Genomic DNA, 17787 nt, shown 5'->3' with positions numbered 1-17787 from the left:
GAGTCAGCCGATGACCAGGTCCTCAAGGTCCTGGGACTCCGGTGGCATTCTCAGTCGGACACCTTTGGCTTTCAAATCAACCCGCTGAATCGGAACTGCACGAAACGCACCATTTTGTCGGAGGTGGCCCGCGTGTTCGACCCCTTGGGTTTTTTGACCCCGTTGACGTTCACCGCGAAGTGCCTGATCCAGAGGTTATGGACGCTAAAGCTCGAGTGGGATGACGAACCCCCGTTGGAGGTCCGCCGCCAATGGGAGCGTTACCAATCGGAGTTCGACGCGTTGACCGCGCTCCGTATCCCGCGCACGTTCCCAGTGGGCGATAACATTCGATATGAGCTCCACGGTTTTTGTGACGCAAGTGAGCTGGGCTACGGGGCCGTAATCTACCTGCGTGTCGTCGCTCCATCGGAGAGCAAACGCTTGCTTCCTTGTGCCAAGTCAAAGGTGGCTCCCCTCCGCGCGGTCTCTTTACCCCGATTGGAGCTCTGTGCCGCGTTGCTCCTCGCCGATTTAACTGCGTACGTCCGTCAGGTGTTACGGGGTCACACCGTCATTGACACTGAGCGCGCTTGGTCCGATTCCACGGTCGCGCTTTGTTGGATCCGATCCTCTCCGCATCGATGGAAGACATTCGTACGCAACCGCGTCGCTCGTATACAGGAGAGGATTCCGATTGCGGCTTGGGGACACGTGCCCACGGATCAAAATCCGGCGGATCATTGCTCGCGCGGACTGTTTCCCCGCGACCTCGTGGCTAGCTCGATGTGGTGGGAGGGACCCGAGTGGTTGACGGACTTCGAGACTCACGTCGAACCGGTCCTCTCGGAGGAGTCGCTTCCCCGCGAGGAAGAGCGGATCACCTCGCTCGTGTCACTCGATCCGCCCGGTTTATTGCTCGCGTTATTGTATAGCTTCTCGTCGCTAGACAAAATCTGTAGAATAGTCGCATACGTTTCTCGATTCCTAAGTCGTTCCAGGGCCAGGCCGGCACCCGCGACCTTGGCCGTGGACCAACACGAATCGCATTCCGCATTGTTAACGTTAATCAAACTCGTCCAGCTGGATTCGTTTGAGGAGGAGATCGATCGTCTAGGGCACCGGAAAGGGCTGCCAAAACCGTTTCTCAAACTCGCTCCCTTTTTGGACCCAACGGGTCTTCTCAGGGTGGGCGGCAGGCTGATTCACTCGGGATTGGCCTACGAGACCAAGCACCCTATATTGTTGCCCAACAAACACCGGTTAACCGACCTCATAATCGAGCGGGAGCACCGTGCGAATCTGCACCCGGGTAGACGCACGCTCCAATATCTCCTCGCACAACAGTTCTGGATCCTCGGAGTCCATCGCGCAATTCGACGCGTGCTCTCTGCGTGTTATAAGTGCTTCCGAGCGAACCCTCGCCCGAGTCAACCGCTCATGGCGGAGCTACCGGTCGACCGCGTGAGCCAGGTCAAGCCCTTTTCGGTGAGCGGCGTCGACTTTGCGGGACCCTTCACGCTCGTCACTCGCCGAGCGCGAGGGGTCTCCTCGTTTAAGGCATATGTCTGCCTTTTTGTTTGTTTCGCGGTTAAGGCCGTCCACTTGGAGGCGGCGCTCTCGTTGACCACGGAATCCTTCCTCGCTGCGCTGCGCCGCTTCGTAGCCCGTCGCGGACGCTGCTCCTTGTTATATAGTGACTGCGGCACGAACTTTGTGGGCGCTTCTCGGGAGCTCGCAGCACACATGCGCGGCGCGGCGGAGCGGGGGAGGATCCGATGGTCCTTCAACCCTCCCTCTGCGCCCCATTTCGGGGGCCTCTGGGAGTCGGGCGTTAAATCTTTTAAAACTCACTTACGGCGGGTGGTGGGGGAGCAGATTCTGACGTTGGAGGAGTTCGCGACGGTCCTCGCTCAGATAGAATCCGTATTGAACTCGCGGCCGCTTTGTCCCGTGAGCACGGATCCTCTGGACCTAGAGGTCCTGTCTCCCGGTCACTTCCTCACAATGGAGCCCCTGGTGGCCATTCCCTCTCCTGACTTGACTCCTCTCCCCGTGAACCACTTAGGTCGATGGCAATTAATACAGCGAATTCACCAGGACTTCTGGAGACGCTGGCATCATGAGTATCTCTGTACTCTCCAGCAGCGTCCCAAATGGTGGACCTCCGCTAATCCGCTCGCCGTGGGCTCACTCGTACTCATTCGAGAGGAGAACGCGTCGCCTCTCCAATGGAAGCGCGGCCGCGTAGAGTCCCTTCACCCGGGTCGCGATGGCGTTCCGCGGGTCGCCACGGTCCGAGTGACGGGCGGTTCGATCGTGCGTCCCCTGGTGAAGCTGTGCCCCCTGCCGATGGGCACACTTCTCCAGGCGACCAACCCCGATCCGTAAAAAAAATGCATCTCGCTGCATTTTGGTGGGCGGGATGTTTGGTACTCGCGTGTAAATAGTTACTCGTAAATAGTTGTTAGTTGCGTCATTGTATTGTTTTGGCGTTAGATTAGTTGCTTAGCATCTTTGTATATGTTTGTCTCGTTTACGGTCGGTAACGAGGCTCACTTCGTATTAGCGACTCGCGCGCGACGTTGGCGGATCGCGATCCATTCGATAGTCAATGTTCGCGCGACTCACCCGACTCGTGCTGCCCGCACGCGGGCGGCCACCCCAAGCACGAAGAAGAGGGGCTTCTTCCCGGTGTCTTCGCGAGGCGCAAGCACCGGCACAGTTGTATTTCGTACGCGAGAGAAGACAGCAAAATTTGGGGCCGTACTCGACGCCTCACGTCTCGGACCATCGTCGTCTCTCGCTTTTCGAGAAGAATTACATCGTATCGATAGAATCTTGCCACATAGTGATTTTGTGGACGGTATTCCGCGCCCGGGTGCACCCCGCGAAACGGCGCCGTGTGATTCGAATCGTGTGCATTAACGCTTGCTTGCTTGTCTTCCGCCTGCACGCACGATCACGTGATCCGCATGCGTCTTGCACGACCATCCTGCCTGGGCTGACTCTCCGCCACCACGAGAACCAGGAGGAAGGACGGAGGCTGTGCGAGGACATCACGGGCTACGATACGGTGAGTCGCTTCGCACCCCCCCTTTTTTGGCATTTCTAATCGTTTTCGTGAGGGCACGGGCCCTCTGGTCCTTCAACCGAGTTTGACCATTCGCGAATCCGGGGCGGATAAACACCCCCCCGAGCATTATTATTATTTTAAACTTTTTTAGAAGTTTTTATTAAATTTTCGTTTATTGTTTATTAAACCTGTTTTTGATTAAAGTTATTTTTGTATAAGTTTTTGTTTTTAAATTTTTGTTTATTATTATTTCAAACTTTTTAAACCTGTTTTTGGTTAAATTTTTGTATAAGTTATTGTTTTTTGTGTTTTTGTTTAAATTTTTTTTTAATTTTTTGTTTTTAAATTTTATTTTAAATTTTAATTATTAAATTTTTTGTATAAGTGTTTTCATTTACTAATTAATTTTTAATTTTTATTTTCTGCATTTAATTTAACTTAGTTAGGCAGCAGTCGGGAATTTTTTTTTTTTTTAAACAATTTTTTTATTGTTTAATTTCTTGTTTCTAATTTTTATTTAAATTATGTTTTGTTTTTAATTTTTTTAATTAAATTTATTTATTATATGTTTTTGTTTTAAAATTTTTTTTATTATAATAATTTTTGTTTTGTTTAAATTTTTTTATATAAATTTTTGTTTTTAAATTTTTTTAAATTTTTATTATATAAGTTTTTGTTTTTAAATTTTTTTTTAAATTTTTTATATAAGTTTCTGTTTTTAACTTTTTTTTATAATTTTTTGTTGCTGCTCCGGAAATTTTAATTAATTATTTATTTATTAATTTTGTATTTTATACTTATTATTATATGTGTATTATATATACATTTTTATTACCAAATAAACCTGTCTTATGTACCAATTAATTTTTAAGACTGTTTTTATTAATTAAACTTTTTAAACCTGTTTTTGGTTAAATTTATTTTTGTATAAATTTTTGTTTTTAAATTTTATTTTAAATTTTAGTTATTAAATTTTTTTTTATAAGTTTGTTTTTATTTATTAATTTTTATTTTCTGCATTTAATTTAACCTGGTTAGGCAGCAGTCGAGTATTTTTTTTTTTTTAAACAATTTGTTTTTTCAATAAAAATTTACATGGCTATGAATCAGTACGTGACAATCTTGTCTGTCCGAAAACTAGCCAAACTAGGCAAATCGTCATCTCAAGTGCTTACTTGTGTGTCCTAGTATCTAGCCGCAACACGCGTTCGAGTTTTTGTGCTTTGTTTATAAGTTTTCTGTACGAAATTTGTAAGTATATTTATTGTAAACAATACTTGTAATGATAGTGTACTAAACTATATTATATTTTTTTCTGTTTTATGCATTTTTTTTGTTCATTTTTATTGACATGTAGTATATAACCTCAAATTGTAAATTCTTTGTCTGTCTGTTTTTGGAACCAAGAAAAGAGAACTTTCATCTAACAAATACTCTTGACAGATGAATGTCTAGTAAATTTAACTTTTGTAAATGTTCTTTCACTTTTCTGAACTAATTCTTTAAAACATCTTAATTCTGTTGCTGATGCTGAATTTATTGTCAAATTTTGAGCGATTCTTGGAGTCACATCTGGATGTCTAACGACAAAAACTTTTCCTATCAGTATTTGCCTGGTTTATTATCTTTGAAAGGAGACTCAGTGATCAGTTTCTGCACTGCACACTGAAGATATTGAGATTTTGTTACAGGGAAATCTTTTTGGCTGCAATAGAAAATCCAGTCAACATCTTTAATGTCTGCAGAAACTTATCACTGAGTCTTTTTTAAAGGATAATAAACCAGGCAGGCACTGGTGGAAAAGTTTTTGTCGTAGACATCCAGATGTGACTCCAAGAATCGCAATAAATTTGACAATGAATTGAGCATCAGCAACAGAAGATATTTTAAAGAATTAATTCAGAGAAGTGAAAAAACATTTACAAAAGTTAAACCTACTGGACATCCATCTGTCAAGAGTATTTGTTAGATGAAAGTTCTTTTTTCTTAGTTCCAAAGGCAGACAGTGTATTAATGACTCGTAAAGGATCAAAGTCTTTATAAAATTGTACATGTGCATGGTGATGAGAAAGAAAGCACAACTGTTTTGTTTACAGTAAATGCCAAAGGTACTATATTAACACTTATTTTACCACTTATGATCCTTTTCTGATATAAAAGGACACCAACAACTATTATAAACAGTCTGTTAAAATGTGTTGTATTGAAGTTTTAAGTGATTTAAATCTAATTATTAAATTAATAGTAAAAATAAATTATTTATTAGATTGTAAAACTATTTTTTAATTAATAATAAATAGATTTATTTATTTAAAACATTAATAATAAAAATAAATTATTTATTAGACTGTAAAAACTTTTTTTAAGACTATATTTTCTAACCTCTTTAGGTTAGAAACACAAGGTAGTCTAACCTCATTTCATTATCCAATATTTTTATATTTTTAACTTTTTTAATGTTTTTTATTAACTTATTTATTATTTTCTTCTTGCTTTTTTACTCTGCAAAATAAAAATCTTTTTATTGAAATTATTTTAATACACTTCAAAAGTCATGGCTAGTTACTAGGACCTCATAATTTGGACGCTGGCGCTGGGACAATCGCATTTTGGCTGGTCATGTATTGGTACATCGATGTTTATTACATTTTTATTTTATTTAAATAAAATACCGCAAAAAATATCACTTTTTTACTCGTTTAAGTAGAAAATAGTTATAACTTCCTAAATAAAATAGTTTTTTGTAGCATAAAATTAATTTTATGTATTAGATTTAAGATTTATTTTCTTCGTATGCTTAAGTAACCAGTTATTGGTACTTTTACCTTAGTCTATGAGGCGTGGACTTCTTCGAGTGAACTATTCTCGTAGCCGATGAAGTGGTCCCTCCAATGCGACTGTAAATCGGCGTCGCACCCGCTATCGTGAGGGATCTTTCGAGGCGGTGGGATGGCGGCGCATACGCGTTTCGCCATCTGACTAGGGATAGCTTCTCTCGGGGATCGAAGCATCTCTATGTTTGACCTACCGTGTGTCTTTGTGTAATTGGTTACGTGTCTTCTGGCGCTTCGTCGCACGCATCGTCTCGTCACATGAAGTAATACCTCGTGTCTCCCGTGTGGCGTGACTATGGTCCTGAGTGCTGTATTTAGGGAAGAGGATTTTTAGTGAGTGCAAGCCCCACATATCCTGAGTGGCCGATCCTCGGTTGAATGCGCGAGGTATTTTCCCTCTTCCCACGAGAAACAAAAGAAATAACCAAATCCTTTATTTTCAATGTTCTTGTGGTTCGGCGCTAGGATTATCATCCCATACGTACTACCTTTGCAGTGTGAACAAATCTCCGTATTCTCAACGCTAAGCTCCGAAGCTAGCGTTTTGTTGACCATATTCGCAATATCGTCAGTAGCGTCGATAACGTATGATATAACCCGTATTTTTGTCTGCATGTGCGGTTTACAGGAGTATAGGTTTTTAAAGATTAGAACTATCTTGCGAAATACGACTAGAGTATTTCTGTGTCGAACTTCAGGATACGCTTTAAAAAATTTACTTATTTTTCTTGGGTTCTGATTACGCAGTTGTCGTTTGTCTAACTTTGATCGTTCGTCTAACTTTGTGACCAGCTGTGATGATGCTTTAGCGCTGAACGTTGGCCGATCTAAATGCAACTCGATATCGTTGGACATGTTAATCGGTGGGCTATCTGAAACGCCCGATTTTGTATCGCAATGCACGCTGGAGTTTATGACCGAATAAGGCGATGTATGAGTGCTCGATTTTGGTCGCCTTTTCATATTTAATTCAAATTCACTGTAATTAGTGCTCTGCAAGTTTAACGTATTGCTAGCCAAATCGGTCAATTTTTTCGTCGTGCAATAGGAGTGATCTACTACAGATACATTCATTGGTTCGAAATTCTCGTTTGCAATGTTGAGTTCTGTAGACGATCCTAACAAGTTTTTGAAAATATCGCAATTGTTCAAAATTTTTCCATTGAGATTATTTGTTTCAAAATCTTCTCGCAAATTTTCGACAACTGTTAAAGTTAAACCATTAACGAGAGCTTCCATATCGTTCGATGACAATTCAACAAAACACGATATGTTTTCGTCATTTGTTGAATAAATCGTTACCCTTGAACTTGTCCGCTTTATCTTTTCCTCGCCAATTTTCCGTAGCCACGACGGTCTGAATCATTACAGCAAGCTTTAATATCGGTCCATGCCGTTTCAGCAAGATTTTAGATCTTGTTGTATTTCGTCCGTAGTTGTATAGATTCCTTAGAAGATTTCTTGATTCTATCTTCCTTGTTACTTGATGATACTTGATGGAAGGGCGTTTTCTCTTCGTTGATGTTCGGTCCAGTTCTTACATCAGCGGATCGTTTGGATGAGACGTGTATGCATTTTCCGCGATTACCAGAAGGCAACTCACTCAAATACAATATATCTACGCTCCTCTTTGATTCGATGCCGTCGCATCAAGACTTATAATCGATATTTTGTTCAATCGACAATATTCTTTGTATGTATATAATTGAGCAGGAGTACTGTACGAAACATGGAACGGCAGCGATCCGACATTGTGTATGAAACCAGCATATTCGGGATTCAATACCATTTCCTCTATCGTTCGAATGAGATCTCGCCCATCTTCTTTTTTTACTCCTAGTTCTGCGTTGATTCCTTCTATTCGTGCTTGTTGGCATACATTGCTACTAGGCAACAATGGAGGTTTGGTTTTACCAAATCGCATATTTTCCCTTGCATATATTTTCCGCTACACACAGAACACCCTTCTGCTTTTAGCTCTTTCTGTACTTGTTTTCGTCGTTGGCCGTTCAAGGGGCGTTTAACTAACTCGTGATTTTTAAATCGAGTGTCTCGAGTTTTAATTTGAATTGTTAAACCCTCAACACCGGTTTGTTTTTCTGCGTCACCTCGAAAAGTGCTTCCACAAACTTTGCTTTTGCATGATCCAATTATTTTGATCGTATATGTCGTATCGTCTGGGGAGAGATATACTTCGGCTCGCTTAAAAACAAACGCGCCAGGTAGTCGAAATTGTTGCCAAAACGAGATTGAAATCTCGTTCGTCCATACCCCTGGTTTCAGTTTTAGTTTTGATCTTCCAGAACTTGCCTTAGTGTCTGACAAGATAATATCGGGCTTCATCTCGTTCCACTGTTGCTCGGTCAGGACCAAATCAAACGTATCCAGTTTTTTTTCGTTATTCTTCAATTCAAAAGATGACTCAAAGGATGCATCGTCATCAGATTTTCTATTGCTAATGATAGATTCTTCCAAACCAGAATTATTGTTTTGATCAAGTTTCGGTGAAACAACTATGCCCATTTTGTTTCTGGCGATACTCAGAATGGAATTTCTATCGTAGTACACATTGACCCAGGTCTGATAACTCCATTTATTGCCTAATGCAGTAGAACCGGAAATAAGTTGGCGCTGCAAGTTCATATTTTTTAATTTACTATAGCTCAAACGATTGCTCCCTAATTGCTCTCTCAGAATCAACGATTGCTCCCCTTTTAAGATTATTATTTTTTGAGATATTTAATAAAAACAAAAAATTTTTAATTTTTATTGAAAAGCATATTTATAATAACTCTATGCAACTTTATAGGGCATAGAACGATTGCTCCTTCATTGCTCCTTATTGCTCCATCATAATTTTAATGATTTATTGCATTTTTATTGAAAAAATAACAAATTAATCATTTCAGTATCGGCCGCTTATTGTAACTATGGCTCGGCAGCGCATGCGCATGCTACCATAACTATGCGCATGCGCGATGGTATCTGTTAGAGCTTTTACGGATACCATAGCGCATGCGCGTATGGCTTCTGCTTTCTGCTCATGGCTCCTACAATTTTATGTGCTTCCATCTTAACTATTTCTCGCTTCGCTCTATTGGGATTTTTAATCGCTCTATTCGTATAATTAATTTTGTATGATATTTTAGCAGAGAACTGTTTATTTTCTTGGAAAAATACATTTCTCACAGTCTTCTGCAAGTATATCCAACATAAAACGATTGCTCCTTAATTGCCCACCTGTCAGCATTGTGCATGAGCCCTTATTGACGTTAGGCTTAGTTTCCACGCGTCGCGTCATCTGTCGTTAAAGCCTCTTGCACAATGCCAGGCAACAGGCAATAGGAACAGGGAATAGAAATCAGAAATCATGTATAAATGCAGAATAAACAGTGACACAATCAATAGACACAGAGTTTCAGTCACGTTGGAAATTTTGTGCCTACTGCCTGTTGCCAACCAATCATAGCATTCGAACTTTTTAGGTTGTAAATAACAATTTTTTTTAGTTATTTCCTGTTCCTATTGCCTGTTGTCTGGCATTGTGCAAAGGGCTTAACCAATCTAAACATCCCATTACAAATAATGTAATAAAATAAGATGTTTTGATTGGTCGCGTTAGGCCCGGTCTACAATGAATGTCGGAAGTCGGAGTTGTAAGAAATTGACCAATCACAATCTATTATTCTCCTTGCGGTCGAAAAATAATGAATGGTCAATTGATTGGTCAATTTCTTACGACTCCGACTTCCGACATCCATTGTAGACCGGGCCTTATCCGTTGCGACCAATCAAAACATCTCATTTTGATCCCGTCACAAGTAATGTAATAAAATGGGATGTGTTGATTGGTTAACTTGTGATGACGCGACGCGTGACGCGCTCAGTGAAAACTCGGCCTTAGTGCCCATCTACAATGACTACGACTACAATAGGTGTTTTAAGCCCTAAGGGTGCCTCCCCATGCAAGACAGAATCGCGGAAAACGGAATCTCGGAATCATTCTGATTGGTTAATCCCATAAGACTATTGGTTAGTCGCGTCATCACAAGTTAACCAATCAACACATCCCATATTATTACATTACTTGTGACGGGATCAAAATGCGATGTTTTGATTGGTCGCGACGAATAAGGCCCGGTCTACAATGGATGTCGGAAGTCGGAGTCGTAAGAAATTGACCAATCAATTGACCATTCATTATTTTTCGACCGCAAGGAGAATAATAGATTGTGATTGGTCAATTTCTTACAACTCCGACTTCCGACATTCATTGTAGACCGGGCCTAACGCGACCAATCAAAACATCTTATTTTATTACATTATTTGTAATGGGATGTTTAGATTGGTTAAGCCCTTTGCACAATGCCAGACAACAGGCAATAGGAACAGGAAATAACTAAAAAAAATTGTTATTTACAACCTAAAAAGTTCGAATGCTATGATTGGTTGGCAACAGGCAGTAGGCACAAAATTTCCAACGTGACTGAAACTCTGTGTCTATTGATTGTGTCACTGTTTATTCTGCATTTATACATGATTTCTGATTTCTATTCCCTGTTCCTATTGCCTGTTGCCTGGCATTGTGCAAGAGGCTTTAACGACAGATGACGCGACGCGTGGAAACTAAGCCTAACGTCAATAAGGGCTCATGCACAATGCTGACAGGTGGGCAATTAAGGAGCAATCGTTTTATGTTGGATATACTTGCAGAAGACTGTGAGAAATGTATTTTTCCAAGAAAATAAACAGTTCTCTGCTAAAATATCATACAAAATTAATTATACGAATAGAGCGATTAAAAATCCCAATAGAGCGAAGCGAGAAATAGTTAAGATGGAAGCACATAAAATTGTAGGAGCCATGAGCAGAAAGCAGAAGCCATACGCGCATGCGCTATGGTATCCGTAAAAGCTCTAACAGATACCATCGCGCATGCGCATAGTTATGGTAGCATGCGCATGCGCTGCCGAGCCATAGTTACAATAAGCGGCCGATACTGAAATGATTAATTTGTTATTTTTTCAATAAAAATGCAATAAATCATTAAAATTATGATGGAGCAATAAGGAGCAATGAAGGAGCAATCGTTCTATGCCCTATAAAATTGCATATAGTTATTATAAATATGTTTTTCAATAAAAATTAAAAATTTTTCGTTTTTATTAAATATCTCAAAAAATAATAATCTTAAAAGGGGAGCAATCGTCGATTCTGAGGGAGCAATTAGGGAGCAATCGTTTGAGCTATAGTAAATTAAAAAATATGAATTTGCAGCGCCAACTTATTTCCGGTTGCAGTAGACATATCCTTCCGCATGCCTTGTGTGACCAGGCGGGTAGCGGATCACTTTTGAAGTATTGCATGAAGTTCTTGATGGTTTGAATGGCTAGCTCGGGTGGTACAGCTGGCTTGTGCGGCATATTGCCATTAAAAAGTTGAAAACTCCTGTAACACCAAAGCTTGTATTTTTTTAACAGTATTACTAAATCATATTTTCTTTTAATGCTAAGGTTCTATTGTGACAGATGAATATTTGAGAAAGCTGAGTATAATAGTTGCATTGAAATGTTAGATTGTATAAAAATTTTAGAACATTGAAATAAAATTAAAATCCAAAAAATCAACCTCACTACTAAGAACATTGAGTTCGGACAGCAATCGTATTGCATACATATTAAAGCAGTTAAAACAGTTTTTCTGTTATGAAATCTAATAGCAAATTCGATCACCCGTACACTGGATTAGTGCATATTAAAAGCTGCCACACATAAAGTTACTTTAATGTAGAAGCATATCAATATTTTAAACGATTAAACAAATAGTCAGTAATATTGTCACGTTATTTAGTAGAATGATTTTAGTAGAACACATTGATGAGTTCATCATTAAAATGATTATATTATATCATTGCATTTAGATATCTTTATGTGTAAATGCCATTGCACGTAACGAAGTTTTAGTCATAATTGTAAGGCTGTAAGAAAATAGACCAATCACACTCAATTATTCTTCGAGCTCAAGGAGAATAATCGAGTGTGATTGCTTTATTTTCTTACGGTCTTACAATTATGAATAAAACTTTGTTACGTGCAATGGCCTTAACTGTCTTTATAATGTACATTAATTCAGTGTAGTGCGAGTGATCAAATTCGATATAAACGTTTGTACCTTTAAGAGAACCAATTTATTCTAAATAACAGTCTCATCCGTTTATTAATGCAAAATTACCAAAGAATTGGAAAGGTTATATTTATGAAACTTGTAAGCTGCCCAATCTTTGCAAATGTAATATAAAGCCTTTTTACGAAAACATGCATATCCAATGTTCATAGCTTTCTCCAAATTGTCATTGAATCTAAAATTTAGATGTGATCCATCACAGTAAAAAAACAATAGAATGTACCTTACGCTATATCAACATAACCCAAATAAAATGTATTATCAAAGCTTTCTCGTATCCAATAACACAGCTCTCATAAAACAAAATATATAGAATACATATAAACATTTGTCTCAACGTTTCTTAATCTCTATCTCTTTTCACTTATTGGCCTATACCTAAAACCTGTGCCTCATATATACGATTTAATACGATATACTATACCGACTGAGCTGAAAGCGCCCCATTAAGGGGATGCTAAAGCTAAGGCCGAACTTCCTCGACGTCGGTAATGTCAACTCTGTCAACTAAAAGCAAAGGCCGAACTGATATTGGAGACCTCGCGTGGTGACAACGCGAAACTCCGGTTTCAGCGTTACCAACTAATTTCAGGTTCTATGAAGTGGTGTATGTCCGTATACGTACACACACCACTGAATTGCTCACACGGACGCACGGTAGAGAGATATATGCTATAGACGCAGCCATGATGGAAGAATACCATGATGGAAGAATAATGGTATTCTTCCATCATGGACGCAGCAACGCCGTCTTTAGCAATACGGCCTGAACCTGAAAATGCTTTCTGGCCGTCCGCGTAGCAGAAGGCAGTAACGTATCAAGGCTGATAAGCACCCGCTTTTTATAAATTACATATATTCTTATGCACACATGTGCGTATATATATATAATATCTATCTAATTATTATGTGTATGTTTATAATTGTCTGATGACAAATAATAACAGTAGCACAATTGAGAATGTGAATTAGTATACATAGTATATATTGATGCGGGTACTTATTACTTATTAGACTTGGCAATTTACTGCACCTCTCTCCATGCACCATTCTCTTGCACCTCAAATAATTTTTTTCTTGTAATGTAAATGAATGATGTAAAACTATTTCAAAGGATCTATCGATCCATTCTTGATGGGGTAAAACAATAACTTTTATAACACAAATACAATAAATATTAAATTTATATAGTATTGATTTATATAACTAATTTTATTCTGTCTTTATATAGAAATATATACACTCAGTCTTAGCATCAGAGTAGAGGGTGACGCAGCTGATGAACAGTATAGATAACAAACTGAATAAAAATCTTAATTATTATAACATAATGATATTAATAATTAAGATTTTTATTCAGTTTGTTAATTATCTATAACTGCATAACGCGTGCAGTTTACGCCGAAGCGGCTGTTTTAACGCGAGCGATATGTTTCGTCGACGGATGATTAGCTAATTATGATTGTATACAGAATACTGGATATTTGCGTAAAGTATCGTTGCCTCGCGAATAAAGTCGAAGGACGGTCGAGAAGAGGAAGCTCTCGGTGCTTTCATTTCCCTTCCGAGTGCGCTTTTCAATCTTTTATCCGTTTTCGCCCTCGTCTTCGTTTCCATTGTTAGTATGCGACAGCCGTTACTGCACTCCATGAAGAGTATCATTGCTTTGTCGAATAATACATAAGCAAAAGAGATGTTTTTCCTTGTGCTTAGAAATCCAAACAGATTTGATTTCGAGGATCATAAAGAAATTGTATTGTGTTACTTTCTTTCCATCGCGGCGAGTATACCTAATCGTTTTTATACATTTATAGTTTACAAGTATACATAGTACTTGAAAAAAAAAGGTGATCGTCGCGTTTTTTTCACAGAGACGGGCAAACGTGTAACTGTGTTCACGTTGCCCGACTAAATCAAACTCGGATGCTACAAGTATTTAGTTTTTATCCATCGGGACTTTAGGATGCCGCGAATGCTGATATCAAGAATAATTATGATTTATCTTAGTGGAGTACGTACATCTTTTCGGCTTAGAAACGAAGACGATGACGATAAAACGAATGCTTCCGTTCTTGTCCCAAAATTGTTTTCGTTTTCTCTTGTAGCGAACGTTTCGAGGAATTTGCTTACGACGGTTCGTTAGCATATGTCTCGCGGTAATTAACGATTATACGGAGCCGTCATATTTTCCACAACGCGTCGGGAAAAAATTGAATGGTTTCTATATGTATTCAGAGAATGTTGATTTATCATATTATTCTTTCAAACTTGCTTCCTCCTTTTAAAAATTTACACCAAGAGAAACTTTTGTTACATATTACTTTATTTTGATTTTTTTTAACATCTTTATTTTTTAAAAAGGAAACGAAAACCGTAGAAGAAAATTATTAAACTTATCTTTATCGTGTTGGAAATTCATTCAATTTTATCGCTACGTGTCTCAACTTCTCTTGTTAAAAATAAAAACTAATTTATAGCTTTATGATTTTACATATAATTGTTAAATTTCAGTTTTGTCAGATGCGATTTGTGCGAGCTTATATTTCGTGGAGCAAATATTTTGTTGCGTTTTTGAGAAAGTGTTCATCCGATCATTAACGAAGCGACGCGATCCATTTATATTCGATCACGAGGGACTATGCGCAAATTTTCGCATTATTTGCGGATTTTATAACTTTATTGACAAATATAAGATCTAAGATCTTTCGCATAACTGATTTACGATTAAACTTGCGCTTTATTGAGGCTCAGATGTACACCCGTCTGTATCACGTCAATAAAAATCTGGCTGCAAAACGTGTATAAATTCATTTGTTTAGCAAAGGATGCGCGTATACACCTTAGAAGCGCACGTTGGAATTTCATCCGGAGGAAAAGAACTTTGTCGCGTTTTTTTAATTTTTCTGATTCTCAAAATACATTCTTCGTGTATATTTTTTTGTGCAATGCTCATAATAATATTTGATTTTTGTAGATTAATTTTCTTTTCATGAAATATATTTTGGCAACTATGCCGTCTATAGAAAGAAATCTGTCGGACCTGTGCTAACTCGGACCACGTGCGTTTCTGACGTTTAGATATTAGTAAAATTCGGTTAGAGAGAATGATTGAATTCTCTTAGAAAACAAAAAAATGACCTGTTTCGTTTTTTGATAGAAATTCGATAGAAATGCTAAATATTAATTTATTAGGTGCGTTCAGGAAGACGCTATTAGTGCTATTTGCTTATTTTATCCTTGTTTTACACCTAATGAGCGATAAAGATAGAATGATGCAATAGCGCTAATAGCGCGCTTCCCGAACACAGCCATTGTGTTATAAATTCGACGTTCGCTTTTCGCGTGAGACTGGCATCGGCTTCCTATCTCGCTAAACGGGCCTTTTTCAGTCGGATACGTTTCTTTCATTATAATATAGGGAGAAGAAGAAGCTATAGGGATAGGTACACATACATTTTGTACGACAATATCGGGGGTCTGTTGTTTGTATAATACGATTATTTTTTCTCTGGGCCCGGAGCCTCGTCCATAATGACGATATCGCGGGACACGGAATGTCTCCAGGATCGTGCTCCGATTACTTTGTACTAAGAATAATTTTGCATAAATTTCTTTTGTGCCTTTTATATCACATGTATTTTTCAAGCAAAGTTTATTTGTAGAATTTACGCGATGGAAGACATATAGGGCGTACCGCGCCAAATCGGACACCATTTGGGTTTCGCATCTTCGATTTTTTTGAAAATTTTTTATGTTATAGTATTAGTTGAAAGAGGCCTCCATGATTTTTTTCAAATTTTTTTGTCGAACCGTTTTCAAAATATCGATTTTTGAAAAATTACGTTACTTTTTTTTTAAACGCCCATAACTTTACGAAAAATGGGCCAAAAAAGGAACGTTTTTTTTCAAATTTTTTTTTAAACACACTTTTGATAAAAAATATCAAAAAATTTTTTCAAACTGTGTTTTTATAAGATTTTCAAAGGCACAAAAACCTATGGAAATGGGTTCTCGGCGAATTTGTCTGAAACTTTGGGAAAATGATCATGTCATCCTGATCAAAAGTTCTCATGGCAACAACTCTCTTTAAAACAGTATTTTAGCTCCAGGAGACCTCAAAGATGGATATTTTATCACGCGATCACAGATGATTTTACCCATTCAGCTTTCAGAATAATGATTGTGTGTGTTTGTGTTTGTATTGCATAACCCATAAAACCTAATAACCTAATGTATTGATGAATAACAGTAATAACAGTATGAACCGTCGGGATTAGCGTTATCCAATATGCACCGCAAGAAGGTTGCGCGATCGGATTTTGCACATTATTATGGCCCTGAAAAGGACCGATTTTGTTCTCAGGTTTTATGGGTTATGCAATACACACACACAATCATTATTCTAAAAGCTGAATGGGTAAAATCATCTGTGATCGCGTGATAAAATATCCATCTTTGAGGTCTCCTGGAGCAAAAATTCTGTTTTAAAGAAAGTTGTTGCCATGAGAACTTTTGATCAAGATGACATAAACAACATTTTTCCAAAGTTTCAGACAAATTCGCCGAAAACCCATTTCCATAGGTTTTTGTGCGGGGTTCTTTTTGACAAAAATTTTTGATTTACAAAAAACACGTATTGATCGATTTTCTCCAAAATTTTTTGTAAAAAACTCATCGATTGATTTCACAACTTTTAAGCCTAAATTTATAATGAGATAATAACGGGATCTATTTCTTTTTTCGATTTTTTAATTTTCATCTTTTATTTATCCGTGCTGAAAAATATCTGAAAAGAAAAAATAATTTACACAGGAACTACTATTAATAATTATCTAAGACATAGTGATTACTTACTAAATAGTTTACAAATTGATTTCAGAAAAAAATACAGTGAAATTAAAGCGTTTATTATTTATGCTTGATAATTTTTTTATTAAGTAACGTTTATTTTTTACACGTTTAAATATTTTAAAAATTCGAGATTCAACAGATGATGAAAATTGTTTAAATCTCAAAGTGCCTTCTCCGTCTGGAATTACACAATGATATTTCTGCGTTCCTGTTATTGTCTTAGCTCTAATATATCGCTTGTCTAATGATTCTTTGCTCTGAATATAATCTTTGTTAGAGAAGAATTGCGCATAGATATTTGGCAAATTTTCCGACGGAGCACCTCAACAATTAAAAAATTATAAAAATTTTGTAAATCTTAATTTTCATGAAGAAGACTTTGGCTGAATGGCATTATTTTGCAACAGCTCATGGCAAAGGTCCTTGTGATGGAGTAGAAGGAACTGTTAAGAGAATAGCGGCACGAGCAAGTCTTCAACTTCCATATGAAGAACAAATCTCAACTCCTCAAGAACTATATAACTGGGCGATAAAATTAAATTCTTTGCCAAATATCTATGCGCAATTCTTCTCTAACGAAGATTATATTCAGAGCAAAGAATCATTAGACAAGCGATATATTAGAGCTAAAACATGAACGCATCAGAAATATCATTGTGTAATTCTAGACGGAAAAGGCACTTTAAAATTTAAACAATTTTCATCATCTGTTGAATCTCAAATTTTTAAAATATTTAAACGTGTAAAAAAATAAACGCTACTTAATAAAAAAAAATTTATCAAGCATAAATAATAAACGCTTTAATTTCACTGTATTTTTTTTTGAAATCAATTTGTAAACTATTTAGTAAGTAATTACTATGT

The 17787-nt window shown here is 38.0% G+C and overlaps 1 protein-coding gene across 1 annotated transcript in view; it reads right to left on the bottom strand.

The window, feature by feature from the left end:
- The window catches only part of LOC143908563 (sodium channel protein Nach), a 228595-nt gene that overhangs the window by 108322 nt on the left and 102486 nt on the right, over window positions 1-17787 (bottom strand). The gene's annotated exons all lie outside the window — the stretch shown is intronic.

Source organism: Temnothorax americanus, unplaced genomic scaffold (assembly GCF_048541705.1).
Source record: "Temnothorax americanus isolate GAGA-0224 unplaced genomic scaffold, ASM4854170v1 Scaffold99, whole genome shotgun sequence".
NCBI lineage: Eukaryota > Metazoa > Arthropoda > Insecta > Hymenoptera > Formicidae > Temnothorax > Temnothorax americanus.
This window is presented reverse-complemented; position numbering and strand designations above follow the sequence as displayed.